The sequence below is a fragment of the Hermetia illucens genome, chromosome 4 (assembly GCF_905115235.1).
Source record: "Hermetia illucens chromosome 4, iHerIll2.2.curated.20191125, whole genome shotgun sequence".
In the NCBI taxonomy this organism is placed as follows: Eukaryota; Metazoa; Arthropoda; class Insecta; order Diptera; family Stratiomyidae; genus Hermetia; species Hermetia illucens.
In genome coordinates, this window is record NC_051852.1 from 53,773,980 (window position 1) to 53,798,806 (window position 24,827).

General features: G+C 44.4%; 1 long non-coding RNA gene across 1 annotated transcript; it reads left to right on the top strand.

Annotated features, from left to right (window-relative positions):
* The first annotated feature begins 22,652 nt into the window (after nt 1-22,652).
* On the top strand, nt 22,653-24,480 carry LOC119655615. Its single transcript, XR_005249931.1, has 4 exons — nt 22,653-22,986; nt 23,047-23,184; nt 23,277-23,415; nt 23,485-24,480. It is a non-coding gene; the product is annotated as an uncharacterized LOC119655615 (long non-coding RNA).
* Nucleotides 24,481-24,827: the final 347 nt, after the last annotated feature.

Sequence of the window (24,827 nt, forward strand, 5' to 3'; positions counted from 1 at the left end):
CATTGTGTAGGCTACGGAATCGTCCATCCTCATGTAGGGGGCCAAAAATTCTTCGGAGGATTCTTCTCTCGAACGCGGCCAAGAGTTCGCAATTTTTCTTGCTAAGAACCCAAGTTTCCGAGGAATACATGAGGACTGGCAAGATCATAGTCTTGTACAGTAAGAGCTTTGACCCTATGGTGAGACGTTTCGAGCGGAACAGTCTTTGTAAGCTGAAATAGGCTCTGTTGGCTGACAACAACCGTGCGCGGATTTCATCATCGTAGTTGTTATCGGTTGTGATTTTCGACCCTAGATAGGAGAAATTGTCAACGGTCTCAAAGTTGTATTCTCCTATCCTTATTCTTGTTCGTGTTTGTGTTTGACCAGTGCGGTTTGATGTTGGTTGATTCGTCTTCGGTGCTGACGTTGCCACCATATATTTTGTCTTGCCTTCATTGATGTGCAGCCCAAGATCTTGCGCCGCCTGCTCGATCTGGATGAAGGCAGTTTGTACATCTCGGGTGGTTCTTCCCACGATGTCGATATCGTCAGCATAGGTCAGTAGTTGGGTGGACTTGAAGAGAATCGTACCTCTTGCATTTACCTCAGCATCACGGATCACTTTCTCGAGGACCAGGTTAAAGAGGACGCATGATAGTGCATCCCCTTGTCGTGGACCGTTGTTGATGTCGAATGTTCTTGAGAGTGATCCTGCTGCTTTTATCTGGCCTCGTACATTGGTCAGGGTCAGCTTAGTCAGTCTTATTAATTTCGTTGGAATACCGAATTCTCTCATGGCCGTGTACAGTTTTACCCTGGTTATGCTATCATAGGTGGCTTTAAAGTCGATGAATAGATGATGCGACTGTTGTCCATATTCCAACAGCTTTTCCATCGCATGCCGCATAAAGAAAATCTGATCTGTTGCTGATTTGCCTAGAGTAAAGCTTCTTTGGCATGGGTCACTGGTGTTCTGGGCGTATGGGGCTATCCGGCCTAGCAAGATAGAGGAGAATATCTTATAGATGGTACTCTGCAACGTGATACCTCTATAATTGCTGCACTGTGTAATATCTCCCTTTTTATGTATGGGGCAGATAACGCCTCGTTGCCAATCGTCACGCATTGATTCGCTGTCCCATACCTTGAGCACAAGTTGATGAATCACTTGGCGTAATTGGGCGCCTGAATATTTAACCAATTCGGCTGTAATTCCATCGGCTCCTGGCAACTAATGATTTTTTAGCCGATGAATTGCACGGACTGTTTCTCCTAAACTTGACAGTATTTGTGTCCGTCGTGTTCAGTTGGTGAGACCTCCAACTCGCCGATGTTCTGGTTGTTCAGTAGCTCCTCAAAGTACTCAACCCATCGCTCCAACACGCCCATTGTGTCGGAAATCTATCTCGACAGGATGAGCATCGAGGTGTATAAGATTTCATCCTGCTGACTTGTTGGTAAAACTTCCGCACCTGGTGCGGTTGCTCCCTGTACTTTTCTAGTTCACAGACTTGTTGGTTCTTCCACGCTTCCTTTTTCCGTCTGTGAAGTCGCTTCTCCGCTCGAGTTCGTGATAAGTCTCTGCGCGTGCCCGCGTTCTTTGAGAATGCAACATTACTCGGTATGCGGCATTCTTCCGTTCCGTTGCGAGTTTACATTCATCGTCAAACCAGCCGTTCCGACTTTTTTTGCGACTGGGGCCAAGTATCTTTGTGGCCGTATCAATCATAACGTCCTTCAGGTGGTTGTGAAGAGCATTTGTTGATGCTTCATCTCCAGGACCTCTGTTGACTGCGGTTATTGCGGCATCCATTTCCCTCTTCTATGTGTTGCGGAGGGCTGTGTTGTGGATGGCTTCAGTATTCGCTCTCACCTGATTTTCAGAGGGGATTGTAAATGGTGTCGTAATTCGAGCTCGGAGCACCATGCCAACGAGATAGTGATCCGAGTCTATATTGGCCCTTCTATATGTTCTGACATTCATCAAGGCTGAGAGGTGGCGGCGTTTAATTAGCACGTGGTCAATTTCGTTGAAAGTGGTCCCATCTGGACAGGCTCACGTATGTTTGTGGACCGCTAACTGATGCTAACTGGATAATGCGCAATCCGTTATCATGGGTATCCCTATGTAAGCTATGGGAGCCAGCTTATCGCTTGAATACTGGCTTCTTCCCTATTTGACTGTTGGAATGATTTTGATATCATACTTGAGACAGACTTCGAGGGTCCGCTCAACTGCCTCGTAGAATGTATCCTTCTCCGACTCTGCAGTCTCCCCTGTAGGGACGTGAACGTTTATAAGGGTTATATTTCTAAACTTGCCTCGCAAACGCAGAGTGCATAGCCGTTCGCTTATGTTTTCAAAGCCGATAACAGCAGGTTTCAGTTTTTGGCTGACTAAGAAACCTACTCCGAGCACATAGTTTACTGGATGACCGCTATAATATATGGTGTAGTGGCTCTTCTCCAGGAAACCGGTCCCTGTCCATCGCATCTCTTGCAACGCTGTTATATCAGCCCTATATTGGGACAGGGTATGGGCTAGCTGCTCATCAGCTTTATCTCTGTACAGGGAGCGCACGTTCCATGAGAAAATGCGCAAATCGTTATTCCGTTGTCGTTGTCGGGTTCGTCGTTGTGTAATCCGTCCAGTCCGAGACTCCTGTTGTGGCTTCGTAACAAGTTGTTTTCCGTGTAGGGTTGTCAGCCCTACCCAACCCCCAACCTGGAGGACCAGTTGGTATAATTTGTCCCGTTTTTACGCGCGGGAGACTCACCTTCATCCTTCTCCGTCTGCAGCTTTTCGTGAAGAATGAACTCCCAGCGGTCACTACGTGGAGGTGGAGATGGGGTTTGGTAGTAGAGCTGTTGGTGTTGCTTCAGCAGCCATTTCCCAGGTTTTAAGCTCCATCGTGGGTACCAACCCACGTTTCGCCTTTGACCACCACCGTGTCGCTACTGTGTTGGCCCTAAATTCAATATGATCTCCACGACACGAGCTTCAATATTTGCGGGCGAAACGTCACGATCAATTTCGACAACTTTTTTTAGTTTTTGGGATTGCTCTCCCTACTTTGTTGTTTCCGGCCACTCAGCGTGGTCTTTTGACCATCGCAGCTCAATATGTCATTACAAATGAATTGTCGGACCACTTCAACACGTTAACTTTCGGAGCTACTGTGGAAGATGTTGTCGCAACGCCTTCGCAGTCACGTGCGTCCCATGTAGAAACGTCCTGATGATTGGAATTGGGCTCTGGAACTTAACATTTTGGACATACGGGGTTACCCATATTTGGGTGTCCGCAACTGTAGACTTTGGGATCCTCCCAGCAACCCTCGAACTAATGTCCAGCAAACCAAGTCTAAATCCAAAACTTTATTCTCAAACTGTGGATTTCCTGAGCTGCAGTTTATGTCCACCTCCTCTCCAGATTCAGCAGAATAGCTGTGCAATTGGTTAGAGAGCCTGCTTGAGAGATGTTCCTCTAAAACTTCGCTCTGTTGCACTAATTTGCAGTTCGCAATCCATGCTAGCTGGAAAGTAGAGAACTTACCTCTGAACATCCGTTCAGAGGCGTAACAGTTAGCGAATCCGGACTTATCTTCAAGTTCGTAAAAAATAATGTTATGTCCATCGTCATGTCTATAAGCGTTTGTCATTAAAAAGTACTGGAAGGGTTGAGCTGCCTGATGCAATAAGTTCGTATCCGGGTTGAAGGTTCCAAGTATGAACAATCGCTCTTGAAACAATCCATCAACTCATGAAATAACACAGTCGTCCGTCGCACTTCCGCCCTGCGTGAAAAGATCAACTCAACCCACAAAATCTCTCGTCGTGCCACCGTCAGTCCCCGCGGTGCGCTGCAAAGTCAAGCTCAGCAGACCTCTGTTGACCTGGAGAGAACGTGCAAGGGAGGCGACGCTGGTCACATGAAAAATGATTTTGATGACGAGTCATGTTTTCAGTTGCTTAAAATCGGGAGGAAACCAAAAGGAACACTTGTTAAAAAATACACCTCAGCCAGAAAAGGTGGAACACACGGTTGCGGCAAGGTCTGTGGTATGCATCATCAACAATGATTTACTACAAAATATTCTCAATTCGGACGAATTCAAAGCAATGCACAAACCAGTTCCGCCGGTGCCAAACACTTTGACCGTAGATTGGAACTTGATTAGAATGGCTGTTCGGTCAAATGAATGTAAACCTGCGTGTAGGGAAGAGCCTCCAAAAAGGGATGATGAGACTCGCCGCCCATATAGGAAACCGCGCCAAGTGCAACGTAGTCGGCGACACCAGGAGACCCAAATTGTTTATAAATCGCATAGGCATATGGCTTATATGCCAGCTTTCCACACGGATATAGCTGTTTGGCAGACCGTTAAGAGGAAGAGAGATGATGTGGAAATGCCATTTTTAAGTCAGACGGTCACAAAGAGAGCGCGTTGGCAATGACTTGTGGTTATGTAAAGTGTATTTTATATATAGTAATAAAGCCTTTTGTTGAATATAATTCCTTATCTTGCGTTTTGGTTATAATTAAATGTACTTCCCTGAGTTGACTGTGATGTGGTACCGTTAATGGTCACCCTACATATTTGATAATCGGCCCAGACGACCCTGTGGCCTCCGCTTTCTACATTAACACTTTTCGTTTCCTAGGATCCAGTAAATCCAGCTTTTTTCTAGTCTTCTAGTACCTCCATGGCGTGAACTCCTAGTTGTGGAAACCGTCTTCTCAGCTGGCAGTAGATAAAATGCTCACTGGCTAAAACGGGTGGTTCAGTTATTTGACTAAGCTCCTCCTCTCGGGTAGGTCACTTTGGAGCGATACGAAACACAGTATCCAAGCAGTACACTGTCACCGCAGGGGTACCACAGGGCTCAGTGTTGGAATCCGCTCCTGTGTTGCCAAAAGGGGTCACGATAATCGTTTCGTCGCGAAAAAACCTAAAGACGTTGAAGCGTACGCTAACGATATACTCGCCAAGGAGCTTGAAGTCGAGATAATACCAAATATAGGAGAACTGTTACTTAGAGCCATTGTGGTAAACGTTGTCTTGCTCTCTAGTATGTAAGGGACAAAAAGTAAGTAAAGCCTACAGAAGGACAACTCTTTTGGGATATGTTCATCCCATTTTTTTGATAGTCTGGTCGGATTCCATAGTGCTGTCACCACGGGCGGCCTTCTTCTCTCGCATGTGGGCTTGCGATCAAACTTATTGATGTTCGTTCAGAACATTCTCCGTTAGATTGGGTTTCATCTTTTCCCTACCACAGACGGGTCGATAGTCCACTATCCTACTAAGCATCTGCAGATCTTCAGGAATGGTCCGCCAATTCTATCGGCTACAGGGGTATGGCTAATGTGTGGTTTTTCTTATTGATCTGTATCTATCTGCCCTGGCCAAGTGTGTAGCTGCAAGCTGCTAACACTTTTCATGCGGAAACAGCCAACACCTCTCATTTGGTCACGGTAAGAGTGTCCAGTGTGGAGGCACATATATAATCCACTAAAAGCAGCCCTGTATCCTCCGCCCTCTCTATTCGAGATGCAAAAGTCCTCTTCTCTCTTCTCTAGTATGAGAGGGTTAAATGAAATGAGGATGGTCCAAATAGAGTTAGATTCGAGATACAAAAGAGGAAGTATGAGAGGGTTAAATGAAATGAGGATGGTCCAAATAGAGTTAGATTTTCCTTAATGTAAAGACAGGGAAGGGCTATCGCGTCCAAGTGATCATCCTTGTATTCATCGGGTTGGCCAGGATTACCTATAAGGAATACCAGAGCCAGGTTAACAAATACCTATCTCTCAGTGAGACGGTCAAGGGGGAACTTTAAGTTGCAAACCGGTATCTCTATGCAGCCTGAAGACATCCCTTTATGGCTTGGGATGTATATTCTGTGAGTCTTTAATGGGCAAGGGTTCAGTTCCGATAAACTGCTGTCCTAAAATATCAAGTGTGTCGAGTAGTGTGTGTACCTATTTTGCACGAAGCATAACATTTAATTTGCTTCTAATTATACTCTTGATTGTACGCCTATCGTCTCAATCGGTTGTATGTGCCCAGTATCGGTGGTTATCACTTCGATACTATTATCGCCCTTTCTATGCCCTTTGTTGGTTTAAGATCTTCTAGCTGAGGGGGATCCCCTGTGCTTATTCTTTTAGCTATGTTCGCGGTACGTGTATCGCCGTCGAGTCTCGCGATCAAGTCGATTGTTTAGCCTTGGGAATTTTCCTTCATCGCTAGCATCTCTAGGTGCTAACGGTACTTTCTCCCTTATCGGGTTTTGTATCCAAGGTCTAGCGGTACTTTCGTGAGTTACGTCATCCTTATCCATCCGCCAACACATGTCGGCATCGTCAAAGAACGATGCCTAAATAAATACTCGCTAGCAAGTAAGTTAGTTTTATTGCACTAGACCTAAGTAAATACATAATTGTTAGGAAGTAAGAATAAGGAAAAGATGTGTTTTTTTTGCTTGCATTGTGACCCTTTAAAAGGACATGTAACTGCAAGCAAAGGGTCATCAGTTCGCTTCGAGATCTCTTAGTGAACGGACGTATTACCGAGCAATCCAAGCGTTCTAGGAACGGAAAATTAAAAAGTGACGGAAGTGTTAAAGGGAGTGCTCTATAGAGCAATTAAACAAAGGAAGTATCGTTCTGTTAACAATATACAGTGGATCTCAATATTATTAAGACACCGTATATTAAATTATAATTTACATGCGATTGTTTTTTTCTGTTTTCTTTTAGTGAACCGAATTTCTGACATCCACGCAGGACGGGCTTGGGAACAAAATGTCCGCCAAGAGGGCGAAGACCGGGGGCCCCTCTGACGAAGAGGGGGGCCCGAGCCCCGGAGACGAGAATCGAGCAAATCTGCTCGAGATAATTAAAATGCTGAAGGAGGAGATCGCGGAGCTCCGGGCAGAGCTCAGAGCAGAACGTGAAAAACGGCAGGAGAAGGAAAACCTGCAAGCCGGACAGCCCATTGAAGTGGACGACATCGTGGGATGTGCGTCTGCTTTCGCCGGAGCTGTCTCGGTAGAGTCGACCGACTTAGAAGCCAGCAACATTGTAGCTGGCAACATTGAGGGCGGATAAGACCCTCATTTTCGCTGAATCCATCGAGGATCACGGCAAAATCTTCGCTCTCATCAAAGAGCAAGGCTTAAACGCCACAACGAGCACCCCTCAATCCCTGAGGACGCAGTCCCTCATTATTTGAGGATTACATCGGGAAACCGAAGCTGTAGAAATTGTGGCGGAGCTCAAAGCTGAGCATCCGCAGCTTAAAATCCGGTCTGTAGCCAACTTCCCAACAAATCAGGACAAAGCTCTACATAAGGGGAATCCTTCTCTCCCAATGAAGTCTCAATCGGGACCTTCGAGGACTCTCAAGAGCTCAACGACGCCTTCAAGGTGAAATATATTCTACACCAGAAGGTTACCTTAGAAAAAATAAGACCGTTGGGACAGATTCAATGTTTCAATTGTCAAAATGTTGGGCACGTTGCTCAAAATTGTACAATTGTTCATCGGTGCGTTAAGTGCACCTCAAAGCCGAAGCCCCTCGAAGGAGGTGCCGCAATGCTGCAACTGCGGCATTCGCCTAGTGCATCAGTCATCCCTTGGCTTTCCTCCTATCTCTCATACCGTTCCTGCAAAGTTTCTTTTCATGGTCACTCTTCTCGTTCCTTCTCTCCTTCCTCTGGTGTTCCCCAAGGCTCTACACTTGGCCCCCTACTCTTCCTGTTTTTTATCAATGACCTCGCCTCCATCCTCACCTGCCTGTATTTGCTTTACGCAGACGACCTTAAATTGTTTTCCTCTGTTTCGTCTCCATTGGACTGTGCTCTCTTACAATCCAACCTTGATAATTTAGCCCGTTGGTGTTCGGTCAACAAGCTAACACTGAATGTCAACAAATGCCACTGGATGCGCTATTCCCTGAAACCCTCCCCATCATCCTTTTCCTATTCTCTCAGTGGTCAACCCCTTTCACTACTGACCGTTCGTTTCAATTCCCACTTCGTTGACATCATCAATAGAGCTTCCAAAATGTCTGGTTTTATCCTACGTTCCTCGTCCGACTTTACCTCAATCCAGCCCTCCTTAACACTCTTCAATTCCCTTGTCAAAAGCATCCTTGAATATTGCTGTGTAGTCTGGTCCCCCTACCGCATCCGTGACGGCCGCGCTCTTGAAGCTGTACAACCGGACCCTCTTTTACAAAAAGAACCTTCCACGGGTTGATTATCCTTCACTACTCCGCACCCCCAATCTCCCCTCCCTACAGCAACGCCATATCTTCCTTGCTATGTATACTCTTTTCAAACTCTGCAATGGTCTGATGGACTGCTCCGCCAACTCGGATATTACTCTCCGTATCACCTCGTCTCATAACACACGTAATGCGGACATTTTTGATGTACCCTTCGCCGAGCTCGAGATTTACTTTCACTCTCCGATCCCGAGGTTTTGCCGGTCCTACAATGCCCTACAGCTTGGTTCCTTTGACTCTATGTCCCTCTCTAGCTTTAAGCGCAAAATGTGCCATTTACTTGCTCCTCCCTCTGAGGACAATATGTAATAAGAAATTTGCTTTCTGTGTATTGTCCTCATTAAATAAATAAATAAATTCCGTGAATTGGTTGGAGCCCTCACCTCAGCCAGCACGAATGAACAACGGCAATTCGCTGCCATTAAACTTATTCTTAATTTATGGAGTTAAGTATCGCTACTTTTAACTCCGCGTCCCTTGTATCTCACGCCAAACGTGCCATTGCCCAGGTGTTGATCGACTCTCGGAAAGCAGACATTTATTGCGTTTCGGAGACCCATCTTAAAAGCAGGCATAACGTGAACTTCACCGGATATAATACCATCCGGGACGATAACAACACCGGCTCTGCCCTATCAATAAAAAATTATGAATTCGAGGAAGTCGCCATAAACAACCTGCTAACCTGTTCCGCCGTGGCGGCTTTCATTAAGACGACTGGCAATAAACGGATTCTCATTGTCTCCGTTTATATTAAGTGCCAATCTAGAAAGGAGGAACTGGGCCATGACTTAAAAGTCTTGAGCGATCTCCAATTGAAATCTAATTACCTTGTCTTTGGAGGCGACTTCAACTCGAGGCACACTCACTGGGGCGACACGGCCATTAACTGTAATGGGGAAACCCTGCTCAAATGGATCCACGACCCTTTCTCGCCTACCAATCTCGTGATGCTCTTGCCGAACTCTCCGTCAAGGCCCAGTAGTCAATCTATATTAGACTACTTCCTTCTGTCTATGGAAATGAAGGAAAGCTTTCAGGTAATATCATGTGATACCTTACCAGGCATGTCCGACCATTTCGCGGCCAATCTCAAACTGTCCTCACCTCTTTCTCTGAAAAAGAGAGTAATGACCACAATTAGGTCTTTCGCCCACACTGACTAGGATAAATTCAGGGCTGAGTTAGCACCAAAACTCAACTTGAAAAAGCTCTCAAATAATCGCAATCTGTCGGACAAAGAAATCGACGAGGCTATTAACTTGGCGTCTGACGCTATTGACACTGCTACACGCAGGAACTCTAAGCTGATAATAGTCGATGAGTTTGAATTCAATTCTCTTCCACATGAGATAATGTTCCACTTGAAAGTTAAGCAGATTTGGAGGCGTAATCTCAAGCGCAAATTTCACGAGCACGGGAATAAAATAAATGCGGAATATAAAGGATTAACTGTCTCAGTACGCTAATCCGTGGTATGGTGGCGACATTCCGTAGCAAGGAATTGACCCGCAAACTTGCAGACATTAAGCCTGGAGCTAATATGTTCCAAAATATCAACAGGCTAACCGGGAAATACAAAGCCCGCAACTTTGTTCTAACCCAAAACAAAGTGCGAGTCTGCAGTGATGCTGAGAAAGCAAAAACACTTGGGGAATTCTTCGAGCGGCAGTTCAACGCAACACCTCCGAGCAACAGAACGGCTCTCACTAAGACTGTTGATTCAACAGTCAGCGATTTCACTTCTAGGAACTGCTACAGAATCACGTCTTTTTCTGCTCAGAACCTTTCCAACAAGCCTACTGATTCGAGCAAATTTCTGAGTTTGTCACAACTCACTGCTATTACCCATAACCTTAACGGTAAAAAGTCAGCAGGCCCAGATGGAATAACGAATTTCGTCTTAAAAAAATCTTCCAGTAGTCTCCATTAAGTTCCTGCTTGCGGTTTTTAATAACTGCATTAATAATGGTTACTTCCCGTCCACCTGGAAAAGAGCCAAAATTATAGCCATTCGGAAAGGAGGTGTCTCCTATGAACCTCACAACTTCAGACCCGTTTCACTTCTATCTAACCTGGGGAAGCTTTTTGAGAAAGCATGGACCGTAGGGCTGGTCCAACACTGCAACCTTAACAACATTATTCCAGACTATCAGTTCGGTTTCCGTGCTAAACACGGAACACAGCACGCCCTGAGCTACCTCCACGATACTGTGGCCGGCAGACTTATCGTCAATAATAAACCCACGGTAGCTTGCGCTCTGGATTTAGAAAAGGCCTTTGATTCCGTCTGGATAAACGTCTCGTCTACTCCTCTAATTTTCGCCCAGACAAAGCAGTTAGCGATATAGAGGATTACTTGGTTGACCTCTGCTACTACTACCAGAGCTGGGGTATTAAAATTAACTCAACCAAGACACAAGTCTGTATCTCCAGGAGGAAATCTAGATACTTGGGAACTAGATCTATCCATAAGAAGGCTAAACGCCTGAAACTGGAAATCGGGAATACAATAGTAAGAGTGTCGAAATCGATCAAATATCTAGGAATTAATTTCAAGAATTCCTAAGATTTAACGACCATGTTAAACTCACCGTAGGCAAAGCAAATGGTGCATTGCGCAAGATCTACTTTCTTCTTCGTAAAAAAGTGGGTCTAAGCACCAAAACTAAGCTGATCCTATATAAGACTCTCATCAGGCCTATCATATGCTACGGAGCCCCTTGGATTGTCTTACAATTGGAAGACTAAGAAGTGCGGTAGGAACGCCATAGTATACCGGCGAGCGAATATAGACGCCATTAGAGAATATATTCTCAACATTACGGAGCGGTTGTTCAATAAACTTGAAAACCATCCAAACCCAAAAATTAGAAGACTGCATGAGTAGGGCAAAATAATCCCACTAGCGACTTTACTTAGGCCGTCCCGGATACTGAACCCTGACCTAAAATCAATAATCCTGTCCCTCTTCGACACACCTTGCCTGGTAGGAGTGCAAAGAGACTAAGCACTATATGAATACTAAGTGCTATTGTATATAGTAGAATTAAGTATTTATGTAAGTAAATATAAGTAGTAATAAGGTAGATGTAAGTAAGTAAAACAAAACCTTCTCGCGTCATTAGTGCGGACGCAGTTTTGAAAATAGGTTAAGTAATGTTTTAATTAAATACAAAGCCAAGGAACGTTGTAAATTACAGTTTGTTTTTACACAATAAAGTTAATTACAGAGAAGGTCGGGTAGGCCAAACAATGTATAGCCACCCATTGTAATAATTCTAAGCTAGCTAAGCTAATTCTAAGCTACTTTTAAGCAAAATGTATCAGATGTAAGACACTAATATATATATATAAAAGAAAGTGATGTTAGTTACACTATTTATAACCCAAGATTGGCTGAACCGATTAGGCTGAAAATTGGTGGAGAGGTAGCTTAGAACCAGGAGACGGACATAGGATACTTTTTATCCCGCTCGACCGCGTTTCCGTGAAGTCCCTATAAAACGTGGTATAACAAAGACGCATCTGACACGGAATAACAAAACGCAATTGACAGCTAAACGTAATTTTGTCTATGGTTAAGTAGAAAATTTGATAATATAAATTTTGTCAGAAATATATAATTATAAGTAATTTGTATTCTCTTGGAATCATTATTAACAATACCGCGACCAAGACGATTGAATCTTTCCCGACAAAGCCGTAATGCAAGAAAGATACGAAACATTGCGAATGAAGTGACTGAAGAAGCACAAGGAATTGCCCGTGAAGAGCGCCGCGTTAGTATGGCTCGACTTCGTGCTTCTCAGTCACAAGAGCAAAGCGAGGCAGCCCATGAAACGGCTCGGTTGGCAATGCAAAATCGTTGAGCGAATAACAGAGATCAAAAAGTAGATAATTTTCGACGCACAAGAAGAGATTTATCAAGTGCTGATTTGAATCGAGTAGCGTTTCGATATGATCGACGGCAAGTGTTCCAATGGATAACCACGGAAACTAACGGTGGAGACCTCACTGGCTACGATGGTTATCCACTGTATCGTCGTCGATCACCCGATGATAACGGTTGGAATGGATTTCGTTGTCGACATCAGTTGGATTGTTCCATATTGAACTGCAATGAAGCGATTTGGCGTATATTCGAATTCCCTATTCACGAAGTTCATCGTATTGTTGTGCATTTGGCTGTGCATCTGGAGAATGGTCAACGAGTATATTTCACGGCTTCGAATGTTGTTCAGCGTGCTGAAACACCTTCATCGACAACATTGACCAGTTTCTTTGCGATCTGCCAAAGTGATCCGTTTGCACGAACTTTGCCTTACTGGGAGGTGCCACGTTATTACACTTGGAATTCTTCATCGAAGAATTTTGAACGACGGAAGCAAGGCTATACGGTTCCTGGTTATCCGGATGTGCGTTCTACGGATGCTCTTGGTCGTATGTATACAGTTGATCTAAAGAATGATGAATGCTTCTATTTACAGTTGTTACTGGTAAATGTGCGTGGGCCAACGTCATTTGAGTGGCTACGGACTGTTAATGGTAGAATATTCCCAATATATCGTGCTGCAAGTGAAGAATTCAATTTACTAGAAAACGCTGCCCATTGGGGTACGACAATCGTTGAACCCATTATCTCTGCATCTTCAAGTCAGATACGCACATTATTTACAATCATCATTTAGATATGCTTTCCATCGAACCCATCTAACCTGTGGCATAAATACAAGGATAATATGCCAGAAAATATTTGACATTAAATACGTGTCAGTTTCAGAAATCCCGATCTTGAGATGAATGAGGAGATAGATAATCGGGTTTTACTCTTCATCGAAGACATGTGTTACCTTATGTGTGGTAATTTATTAGTCAGGTTAGGAATGCCAGCGACAAATCGCCAAATGAATGACGCATTTAATCGAGAATTGGAACGGGAACGTGAATATGATCACCAGAAATTAGATTTAGTAGTTCAAACGAATGTACCACTGTTGAATTCCCAACAAAAGGAAGTTTATGATAGATTAATGAAGGCAATTGATGATGGAAATGGTAGTTTATATTTCCTGGATGCTCCTGGTGGAACTGGCAAGACATTCCTTATGTCAGTAGTTTTAGCGACTGTTCGTGCGAGATCCAACATTGCGCTTGCGGTTGCTTCTTCTGGAATAGCAGCCACATTGATAGAAGGATGCCGTACCGTTCATTCAGCATTAAAATTGCCGTTAAATCTTCAAACTATTGAAGAACCAAAATGTAATATTTAAAAAAAAATCCGCAATGGCCAAAGTTTTATCAGCATCGAAAAACAACATCTGGGACGAATGCACAATGGCGCATAAACGTGCATTAGAAGCCACTTAACCCAACATTGAAAGATCTACGCAATGGCTCGAGATGTTTTGGAGGCGCAATGATTTCAGTGTCTGGCGATTTCCGTTAAACACGCCCAGTAGTTCTAGGATCAACGGTTGTCGACGAAATAAACACTTGCCTCAAATCATCGAATCTATGGCGCTATGTGAAGAAACTCCAGCTGACAACAAACATGAGAGTTGTATTGCTTAATGATACATCTGCTGAAGATTTCTCTGAGCAATTTCTGATTATCTGTAATGGTCGGGTACCTGTCAACGAATCGAGCGGTTTGACTTTATTTCCTCAGAATTTCTGTAACTTTGTCACATCGAAAGAGGAACTTATTAACAAAGTATTCCCAAACATCATTACTAACTACAAAAATAATGAATCGTTGAGTTAGCGAGCAATTTTAGTGGCTAAGAATAAAGATGTAGATAACCTTAACTATATATTTCAGAATGATATCATTGGAGCAATGCATTCATTCAAATCCATTGACTGTGTAACAAATAAAGATGAAGCCACAAACTCCAATTGAATTTTTAAACTCCTTGGATGTGCCTAGCTTGCCTTCGCACAATTTACGCCTAAAGGTTGGCTCCGTAGTAATCATGATTCGAAACATAAACCCGCCAAAACTTTGCAATGGTACGCGTTTGGTGGTGAGTAAATTGTCAAACAATGTGATTTACGCGACGATACTCAAAGAAAAATTCGAAGGTGAGGAAGTTCTCATTCCGAGGATCCCGATGATCTCAACCGATATGCCGTTTGAGTTTAAAAGACTTCAATTTCTGATCCGTCTTACATTCGCCATGACCACTAACAAATCACAAGGTAAATCCTTGAAAGTTTGTGGTCTGAATCTGGAAAATCAATGTTTTTCACATGGTCAATTATACGCGGCATGTTCATGCGTTGTTTGTTCTTGCGCCTGATTATAAAACAAAAAATGTCGTGTATCACAAGGTGCTTAACTAAAGAGTGCAACCTATTAAAACATCATTGAAATACTTGATAAATAAAAAAATTAACTTAATAAAATCAAAAATCTGTTTAGTTTTAGCCTTTAAGGCGGAGCAAAGTTCGCGGGGTCAGCTAGTTAGAAATAAATAAAATGAAATGAAAAATCGAACAGTCTAGTGAAATTGCGTAAGAGTAAGATCACGTACTTGGATTTTAATATTATTATAAGTGAACAATCAGAGTTTTTCTAATAAAGAAAGTATTAAGCAAAAATAATTCTTTTTTTTCGTTTATGGTTTCCGTAACCAAAACTCGTGTATCGCCGTCGAGTCTCGCGATCGAGTCGATTGCTTAGCCTTGGGAATTTTCCTTCATCGCTAGCATCTCTAGGTGCTAACGGTACTTTCTCCTTTCTCGGGTTTTGTATCCAAGGTCTAGCGGTACTTTCGTGCGCGTCCCGACGTATGATTTTCGCTGGGTCTGCTAAACTTGTTCATTGCAAGTTAGATCCTAGAAAAGATTGGTCGCGCAATGGCCAATCATTGTATTTAAATCAATTAGTGATACGTCGTTCAATAGATATTTTCATTTTGAGATTTTTTCCAGGGGTAAGTGTTTCTAATTCTATGATTTATTTCATATATATTTTTTCTAGCGCGTGTTCTATTCCGTTTTTGGTGTTTTAAGTTTAGCGATTTCGTGCGAGTGCCACTTTTGTTACGTTTAATTGTGTTCGCGTACTCGATTTATTTTGAAGATTTTGTGCATTAGTGCGCTCCTAGAGTTTCTCGCCGCTTACAAATTTCACCAAATGTGCATCTCGGTTTACACCGCCTCTTAGTGTATGATTTAACAAGTTTGTGTTGTTGTCTAGTTGCATGTTTGGTTAATGTTCTTCTGTTTTGTCGGGGCCTCAAAGTCATTGTTGGTGGTGTTAATCGCGATGCACCTTTAATTGATTAGAAATTTCGTGAGTTTTAATTAGCAGTGGCACTTGTGAGAAATCTTTGGTCATGTCGCGTTGCGCATTACGTTACTGAATTAATTAACTTGTGTTCACCTCGTGATTTCAATTGGTTTTTGGTGAATTTATCCTTTCGTGATTTGTAATAATGGATTATTATTCTGTTAAGGGAAAGTCGCACCGCGTCCTTGAAGAACTATTGTGTACCTTTTACTGGTTATAGTGTACTTATTGATCATAGTATCTCAAGCAGGCCTATAACCATCAGGAACTTTAGTATGTTCCCCACTTCCAGATGTTTCAGCTTTGCATCTGGTATTAAGTGTTCTCCCAGATGTCTCGACCTACTTTGCACAAGTGCCGGACACTGTCCCAGGACGTGTATAGAGGTTTCGTCCTCCTCCCCACAAAACCTGCAGGCAGTGTCCGTAGATATCCCTAGCTTCCCTAGGTGATAGTTCAGCCGACAATGGCCAGTGAGTATTCCCACTATGAATCGGAGGTTCTTTTTGGTGAGGTTTAAGTAATCCTTTGTACGCATGGGCTCGTATCCCCCAATAAGCACCCTGGACTGCTCCATCCCTGGTAGGCCCGCCCAATATAGTTCCTTCAACCGTTCCTCTTCGTTTTTTAGAGTCATAGCCATGAAACCGTTTCCGATTCCACAGAAGGGTTCTGGCCCGTGTAAAGGCGTCCCTACTCCCTTCTGGGCTAGTTCGTCCGCTACCTCGTTGCCTTCCAACCCAGCATGGCCTGGAACCCAAAGTATCCAGGCCTTGATGGACGAGCCGAATGTATTCAGTCTCTCAAGGCATTCCCATACCAGTTTAGAGTTCACCTGGCTATCGGTGAGAATAGCTACGTTCTGTCCCCTATAGTTCCTTTGCAGATTAAAGGAGGCACATTTGTCTATGGCGTATATTTCCGCCTGGAATATTCTAGTGTACCTGCCCATTGGCTCAAAGTACATTTTCCTTGGACCAATGACACCGGCACCCGCTCCCTCTACTGTGAGGGATCCGTCAGTGTACCAAGTAATCAGTTGCTGGTTTCGCCGTATGTCGCAGCCACGCTCTCCCAGTTTGCCTTGTTACTCCAACGTGTTTCAAACTTCTTATCGAAGTGAAACCTCGTTGTCTTGTTATCCCTTGGTATCAGTAATTCGGGATACGCCTGGAAAGAATATCAATCTTCCTTCGATTTAGGCAGCTCCCCACCTCACTCATACTACCGGCCATCCTGAATATTGATCTCCTTGCCTGCATCTGTATGTGCAGATGGAGAGGGGTTAATCCCAGAAGGACCTCCAGGAATGCCGTTGGGCATGTCCTCATTGCCCCACTGATACACACGCAAGCCAGCCTTTGGAGCTTATGTAATTCCCTGGCTTGTGTGCTGAGTTGGGCTCTTTCTGCCCAGATTACCGCTCCATAAGTAATCATTGGCCTTACTATTGCAGTATATATCCAAAGTAGTATCTTCGGGCTGCAACACCATTTTTTTCCTGCTATGGATCTGCAAGTCATCAGAGCCCTCGTGGCTTTCCGACAAGTGTTTCCAACATGTGCCTTCCAGAGTAATTTTTGGTCTAGCGTGACTCCCAAATATTTGACCTTTGCTTCTCGTTTCACCTCCATATCATGTAATGTTATGGCTTTCAGGTGATCCAACTTACGCCTCCTAGTGAATGGTACTATGGTGGTTTTGGTTGGGTTGATCCGCAGTCCCACCTTCCTGCACCAGGCACTAGTAACCCTTAATCCAGTTTGGATTCTATCACATAGGGTATCTTCATATTTGCCCCTACAGATTAAAACAATGTCGTCCGCGTAGCCTTGGACTTGTATTGAAGTATTAGTTAACACGTCCAGGAGTTCATCCACTACCATACTCCACATCAGCGGCGATAGTACTCCACCCTGTGGACAGCCTTGAGTGGTGTTCATGATAATAGAATTTGTACCTGTTTGTACCTCTATTTGTCTGCTTTCTAGCATTTTACCCATCCAGAGTGCCAGGGTGTTTCCCACTCCTTTGCGGCTCAGGGCATCCTGTATCTCTGTGTGCGATGTTGTCGAATGCTCCTTCGATATCCAAAAACGCGCACAGGGCAATTTCTTTTGTTTCTATGGCGTCCCGTAGTACCTCTGTCAGCTGATACAGAGCAGTTTCAGTTGATCGTCCTGCCCGGTAAGCGTGTTGACAGTGATGTAGGGGATTACGCTCTAGAACGGTAGTTCTAATATAGTTGTCTATGACCTTCTCCATCGTTTTGAGTACGAACGGTGTTAGGCAGATTGGTCTGAAAGATTTAGGGTGAAAAGGATCCTTTTTACCCGCTTTCGGAATAAAGACCACTTTTGCCCGTCTCCATGTCCTTGGTATGTAACCCAGTGCTATGCTCCCCCTTACCACCCTCAGAAGAGACTCTAAGATAATTCCTAGGCCTCTCTGGATAAGTGCTGGGAAAATGCCATCTACTCCGGGAGATTTCATTGGTTTAAAAGTTCCCACTGCTCATCTTAGCCTAGCTTCTCTTTTGCTAGTTTCCAGCTCTCTTTGATTCCCCTTTTATTCGTTGTTGGGGTGTCAGGCAGATTGTTGTCGCCCGCCACCGAGGGGTAGGACCCGGGGAAATGAGTTCTGAGAAGCAGGTGTACCCTGTCCTCCTCATTCTCGGTAAATGTCCCATCTTCCTTCTTCAAACAGACAGAGGATATTCCCCCGTCTTTGGCTACAGCCTTGTACGGTCTGGTTGCTTCTGTGATCTGTTTCGCTTTCTTGATCGTACGCAGTCAGTGCATTTTTGTACCTCAGCCAGTCCCCGGTTTGTTTTGCCAGGGTTGAAGAGTTTCGTGCCCCTGTTCTCATTCTGGTCAAGTTCCTGTTCCACCATGGTACATCCCTTGATGACTTAACTGTCTTAGCCGGACAGCTGGCCTCATATGCGTCAATCACGACTGTGTTTAGGTTTTCCACCACTGTTTCTAGTTCCAGTTCGCTCCTGATGTCACCGCCCCCTTGAAGGTGGGCAATGTTGTTGCTCAAGTGCGTTGTGTAGGATTCCCAATCCGTTCTCCTGGGATTCCTTATTGTTCTTTCTATTTCGGGGTTACCCACAATGTAGAATCTGATTATCCTGTGATCAGACATAGAGGGTTCCGACACCCTCCAATTCCTGATCATTCCGTTCATTAGAGTATTTCCTAGAGTTATGTCTAGTACATCCAGTCTAGTGCTGGTCACAAATGTTGGAGTGTTCCCTACTTTGTATATTTCTAACTTATTGCTAAGAATAAATTCAAGAAGGTACTCACCTCTACGATTAGTGTCGCTGCTTCCCCAGTCTTCGTGGTGGGCGTTGGCATCGCACCCGAGAAGAAGTGGTAACGCCCTCTCCTTGCAATACTTCGTCAGCTTTGCGACTTGTTCCGGTGGAGCTCGGCTCTCATCTCCTGGGAAGTATCCCGATGCTACAACTGCCTCTCGAGTGCTCCTCCCGGCTTCCAATGAGACTTGGATAGCCACAAGGTCTCCGGTTAAGAACACTGAAAGACATATGTATTTTAAATTACGTTTGAGAATTATGCAAGCTCTTGGTTTTTCACAAGAGGAGTCCCAAATTACCAGCATGCCTCCTCCTTGCAGGCCGCGAATTTGCCCCCGGTACACCCAGGGCTCCTGAGCCAGCACTATTCCAATGTTCTCCTTGGAATTTGCCCTTGCAATCACTGCAGATGCAGCTCCCGCTATCTTAGTGCTGGCCATTGTCTCCGTTATTGTTTGGAGCTCTTCTCCACTGTCGGAGTGTCACCCTCCTCCTCCGACATGGCGCTTTCCTGCGCGTCGCTGTCCACCCTGAGCCCTAGGAGTCCTAGGTCTAGGTCGTCCAGCTTCTGCTCTACACTGGGCAGCAGGTCTATTTCCCTGGTTAATCCAGTTCTTTCCGCCTCTATAGCTTCCGCGACTTCTTCACGAACCTCGGTAAGTTTTTCACCCGATGCCTCCTCCGAGGTCTCTTTCCTCGGCTTTTCCTTGTGCACATGCACGTGTATGTTGCCAAATCGGTAGTTGATATGACAACTCCGACGTTTAATTGCCTCCAGGGAGATAGTAGATGCCCCCGATCGTGAGGAGTTTACCCTTGCCCTCCGCCTTGCTTCTGAAGACTCTCCATAGTCGAGAATGATGATCTTCATTCTGAGCAATTAGGAGTCTCATAAGGTCTTCCGTTTCTATTGCCGCGGCCTTTGGCAGAAAAACTGTCACCATGTGGGCTCCTGGTATATCATCCCCAGCACATGTTGACAGTTCCACCCCTTCCCAGCCTGGCAATCTAGGAACTATGGTTCTAACCCATTCTGCGGTTCCTTCCGTCGCGCAGTCCACCAGTATAAGGCCTGGTCGAAAGCGTATCCTGGTGAACACCAGTTTCGACGTCCAACCCTTGATCATCTGCTTGACGACAAGTTCCTCAATGATTTCCTGTTCCTCCCGAGTGATTATTTTCTCGGGAAACCTTTTTGGCAGTATGGCCAGGCGAATGCCCTTGACCGCACTAGCACAGCTAATGGCGGGCTTCCTGGGTCTTGCCTTCACTCCTGACCTGCCCAGGTTTTCTCCTCCCTTGGGTTCAGGTCTGGATATTTTGGGAGCATCCCCTTCATGCACTTTCTCGGCTCCGGTAGAGATGGCTTAGGTCTGTGCTGAGCCTTGTTAAGGGCCTCTTCTGGTTTCAGGCCTTCCTTCAGATAGGGCAGGTACCATTTAACCCCGGCACCACTGAGACCTGTCTCCTTCCTGACGTCTGTTATATTTATCTCAGACGTGCTTTTGCTGGTCCCTGCTCTTTGAGCAGTGGTGTTCGTTGACTGTAGTCCACGCAGTATACCAATGCTCAGCTTGGATCCACTGCTTGACGTCCCAACTTCTCCCTTCTTTGGTGTAGTCACCTGGCTCTCAGTAATTCGGTGACGTGCCTCCGCCTGATTAACCAGTTTTGGTGCGGTACGGGACCCCGCTTTTTTGGTTTTCGTTTTCTTTTCTTGTTTTGTACTCATTTGATTCCCACGAGTATGGGGGTTAAGAGGTCCGCCGTGCCATAGCCCCCCGTAGCACGGTAAGGTCTAACTTACTCACTGAGGCGACCAGGTATCAGTGAGGCTCCGTTCGAATACAGTCAGTTACCCCCGACGGCAAACTATCCAATGGGCCCGGTTCGCATGACATCCTGGATTGGGGGAGGTGTTTTTCGACTCCCCAGTCTAGATCCGCAGCGTTTTGTTAATAGTAGGGTCACCTCGTACAGGGTGTGGCTATCACCACTCACTAACGGTCTTGGTAGACGAGAGGCTTGGCCCCTGAAAAGGCACACACCGTCTCAGAGGAGAGACAGCTCATCATTAGAGAGAGATAAGTTGGCCTCAGGGAGCTATGTTCCGCTTCAGTCTATCCTACAGTGCACTGCTTGACCCCGTGCTAATGGATACACCGCAATGTATCCTTTGTGTTAGCTATTACCGCCTTATGGTAAACATGTTCGGATGTTTATCATCTTGGTTATCCCGGTGGCGATTCTTTTCTCCACATGAGTTTTATTGGGCTTATTACGTGCTAGTATGAGCTGATAAGGAAAGTGCGTTTCTTTTTGTTGTGCGAAATTACGCATTTGTGTTTTGAGTGAGATGCATTTATTGTTAATGCGTTTCCTTCAGGAGGTTTTTCAGGTAGCATCAGTGGGTTTGTTGGTGATTGGATATGTTAATAATGTGGAATTGTTGTGGCATTACAGGGATTTTGTGCGCTATAAGTGTGTGATGAACAGTGGTGCACTTGGTGCTATTAGGTGCAATTGGCTCTTGGTGCACTTTTTGTTGTTTTGGTGCCCTTTGTAGGTTTTGGTGCACTCGTCTGCTTGGTACACTTAATTGTTTTAGGCGCACTTAATTAGTTTTGGTGCACTTAATTAGTTTTGGTGCACTTGGTTGTTTTAGGTGCACTTGGTTGGTTTTAGTGCACTTCGCTGTTTGGTGCACTTGGCGGTATTTGATGTTTTCTATAACTCACTCACTTTTGTGAGGGTTTTGTGCATTTTTTCATGCAATTGGTGCATTCTTGTGTGGATTTTGTGCATTATTGCTAGTAATTGGTGTACTTTTTAATGGATTAGGTGCGCTTTTGCGTAAGATTTTTGCACTGAGGTTTGTGCTTGGGGCGTGCACTGATATGTGATGCCTTGTGTTGTTAATGATGGTGCACTGCACTTCATGAGTTGCCTCGTGGATTTGGTGTTGTGCATTTGGGTTGTGCATAGTGCACTTTTTATGGTGGTGTGTTCCACGGCAGTGGTTGGCTGTGCGCTTTATCGCAGCCCATGATAGTTTCCACTGCCTGTTATGCACTATGATCAGTTCTTCGATGTGTTATGGCGATTGGGAGAGGCACACCAATTGTTTGCCGGTGCACTTTGGCCATTCGGTGGATCTTAACCATCCTCCGTTGTTACATTCATTTATTCTGTGTTTATTCTTATTGTGTTTCAGAGATTTTGTTGTGGGCATTTCAGTGTGCACTAATAGTTTTACTTGTAACTCTGCTTTTCAATTGTATAAAACGCCCCTTTTTTGTCCCTTCTGTGTTTAAATGTGCCATTTCTAGCACTTTAATAATTATGGAGATTGCAACCTGTTGCAATTCATCTTTAGTGTGTTCAATTGTGAGCGATTACAATTGTAGGTTGACTTGTAACTCTGTTCCGCCCACAATCCTTCTTTTTTCCCGTTAGTGTGTCATGTGCTATTGGTGGCGAGTTACTCGAGCTGGCTGGTTGGTCGATGTAACTCTCACCAGTGTCATTGAAATCAACCATATAGTGGTACTTTCTATTTAAGGAGGTAATTTTAACTGAGTGCGGATTGTTGGTTGCTAACAGCGCTTAGCATCCTCCAGGTGTCTAGCCCATATTGGGGATCTGCCCGGCAGCCTGTCCAAAGTACCCGACCCCATCCCTCAATTCGTTCCCGTCTCTGTCAAACTTGCTTTCATTGTAAATCTTTCCAGATCCCCATCTTTATTTAGTCAAACTGCGGTAACCATCGTGCGGTCCCTATGTGATCACTTCCTTGCTTCTCCGTCACTTTCATCCCCTCATCATGTGAGGATGCTTAGTCAGACCAACGGTGGGTTATGTGGGAAATGATTGTAAGTAATATTGAGGTTTCTTAAATTAACATCTAGGTAAATGATAAGCATTTAATTTCTTTCAAAATGTGAAAGTGTTTCAGCATGAACCCAGGATGATCCACATCTCGGCGTCATTCTCCAAGTCTGCCATCTCCACACCTACCACGGCTCCAATAATCGTACCGGTTGGACGTCGACTTTTTGTACTAGCACCGAGTACATTTTAGGGTAAGTATTCTGCATCATTTAGAAATTGACATCATTAATGTGTTGTATTGTTTGTTCTAGATGATGTCTATGTGCTGGGTAGGAGTGGGGCAGGGATGTACGACGCCCTACCGAGCGGCACCCACTCCGTGCGTCACGGCTCCGACAACCGTACCAGTTCGACATCCGGACATGCACCAGCATCGAGTGCATTTTTGGGTAAGTACTCTACTGTTTTTCACCGGTCATAAATTGTAAATTGAAAATTGTAAATTGGCATCTTTAATGTAATGTATTGTTGTTCACTTTAGATGATGTCTGTGTGCTCCGTGGGAGTGGACCAAGGAGGACCAACACCCTGCAGAAGAGGACACATTCTATGTCGCCATCCATTTATCTAAGTACGACGGAGTAGTAGAGATGAGCATCCCGGGGGGATATTTCACTATGGTGAGTAATTTGTATTACAAAAATTTTTTGGCATAATCATCATTAACGTCGTGTGTATTTATATTTTAGGAGATATCCCCAGGCACGGAGCGGAGGCGTGTCAGTCGGACGGCCAGAAGGCGGCATGGGTTGAGAGCCACTCAGTCGAAACCAACACCTATATTGGCCGTTTCTTAATCCCGAAGACTAGTCTCTGCGAGTATTTCGTAAACAGCAATTTTTGGTCACCACAAAGCCTATATCACTGTCCTTTACTTATTGAGTTTAAAGTTCTAAATAAGAGGATCACTTTGTATGTTACTTTGTTCTTTATAGATAGGATAGGATATAAAAACCGGAACAAACACAAGATATTTATTTTATCAGTTAGCAAATGTGCTTAAACCATAATATTTCTAAAATTTAATCCTGAATCCTGAAAATCAAGTCAAGTGGAGCAACAACTTGTGAAATTTTTGAAAGACTTGCTGAAGAAGAACTGATGATAAAAAGGAAAAGATAAGCACAATGGAGGACGAAAATACTGTCCGAGAAAATAAGAGCGGTAAGAAAAGGATCAATGACAGCGACACCAATGGCAATCAAGACGGTCATGTAAATAAAATTATTAACGACACGACGAATGGCGCCATGGGTATAACCGCAGATAAGTCTAAACTGAACGTATATTTGTTGAAAAATACACCTCAGCCAGAAAAGGTGGAACACATTGTTGCGGCAAGGCCTGTGGTATGCATCATCAACAATGATTTAGTACAGAATATTCTCAATTCGGACGAATTCAAAGCAATGCACAAACCAGTTCGGCCGGTGCCAAACACTTTGACCGTAGATTGGAACTTGATTAGAATGGCTGTTCGGTCAAATTAATGTAAACCTGCGTGTAGGGGAGAGCCTCCAAAAAGGGATGATGGGACTCGCCGCCCATATAGGAAACCGCGCCAAGTGCAACGTAGACGGCGACACCATGAGACCCAAATTGTTTATAAATCGCATAGGCAGATGGCTTATATGCCAGCTTTCCACACGGATATAGCTGTTTGGCAGACCGTTAAGAGGAAGAGAGATGATGTGGAAATGCCATTTTTAAGTCAGACGGTCAGAAAGAGAGCGCGTTGGCAATGACTAGTGGTTATGTAAAGTGTATTTTATATATAGTAATAAAGCCTTTTGTTGAATATAATTCCTTATGTTGCGTTTTGGTTATAATTAAATGTACTTCCCTGATTGACTGTGATTTGGTACCGTTAATGGTCACCCTACATATTTGATAATCGGCCCAGATGACCCTGTGGCCTCCGCTTTCTACATTAAGGGGGTCATCCCGTGTGTCGGGTTGGAGAAATCGATTTTTTTTTTTTTTGCATGAATTGTATCTATATATAGTGGAGAATATGTGGGCAAAGGGATTT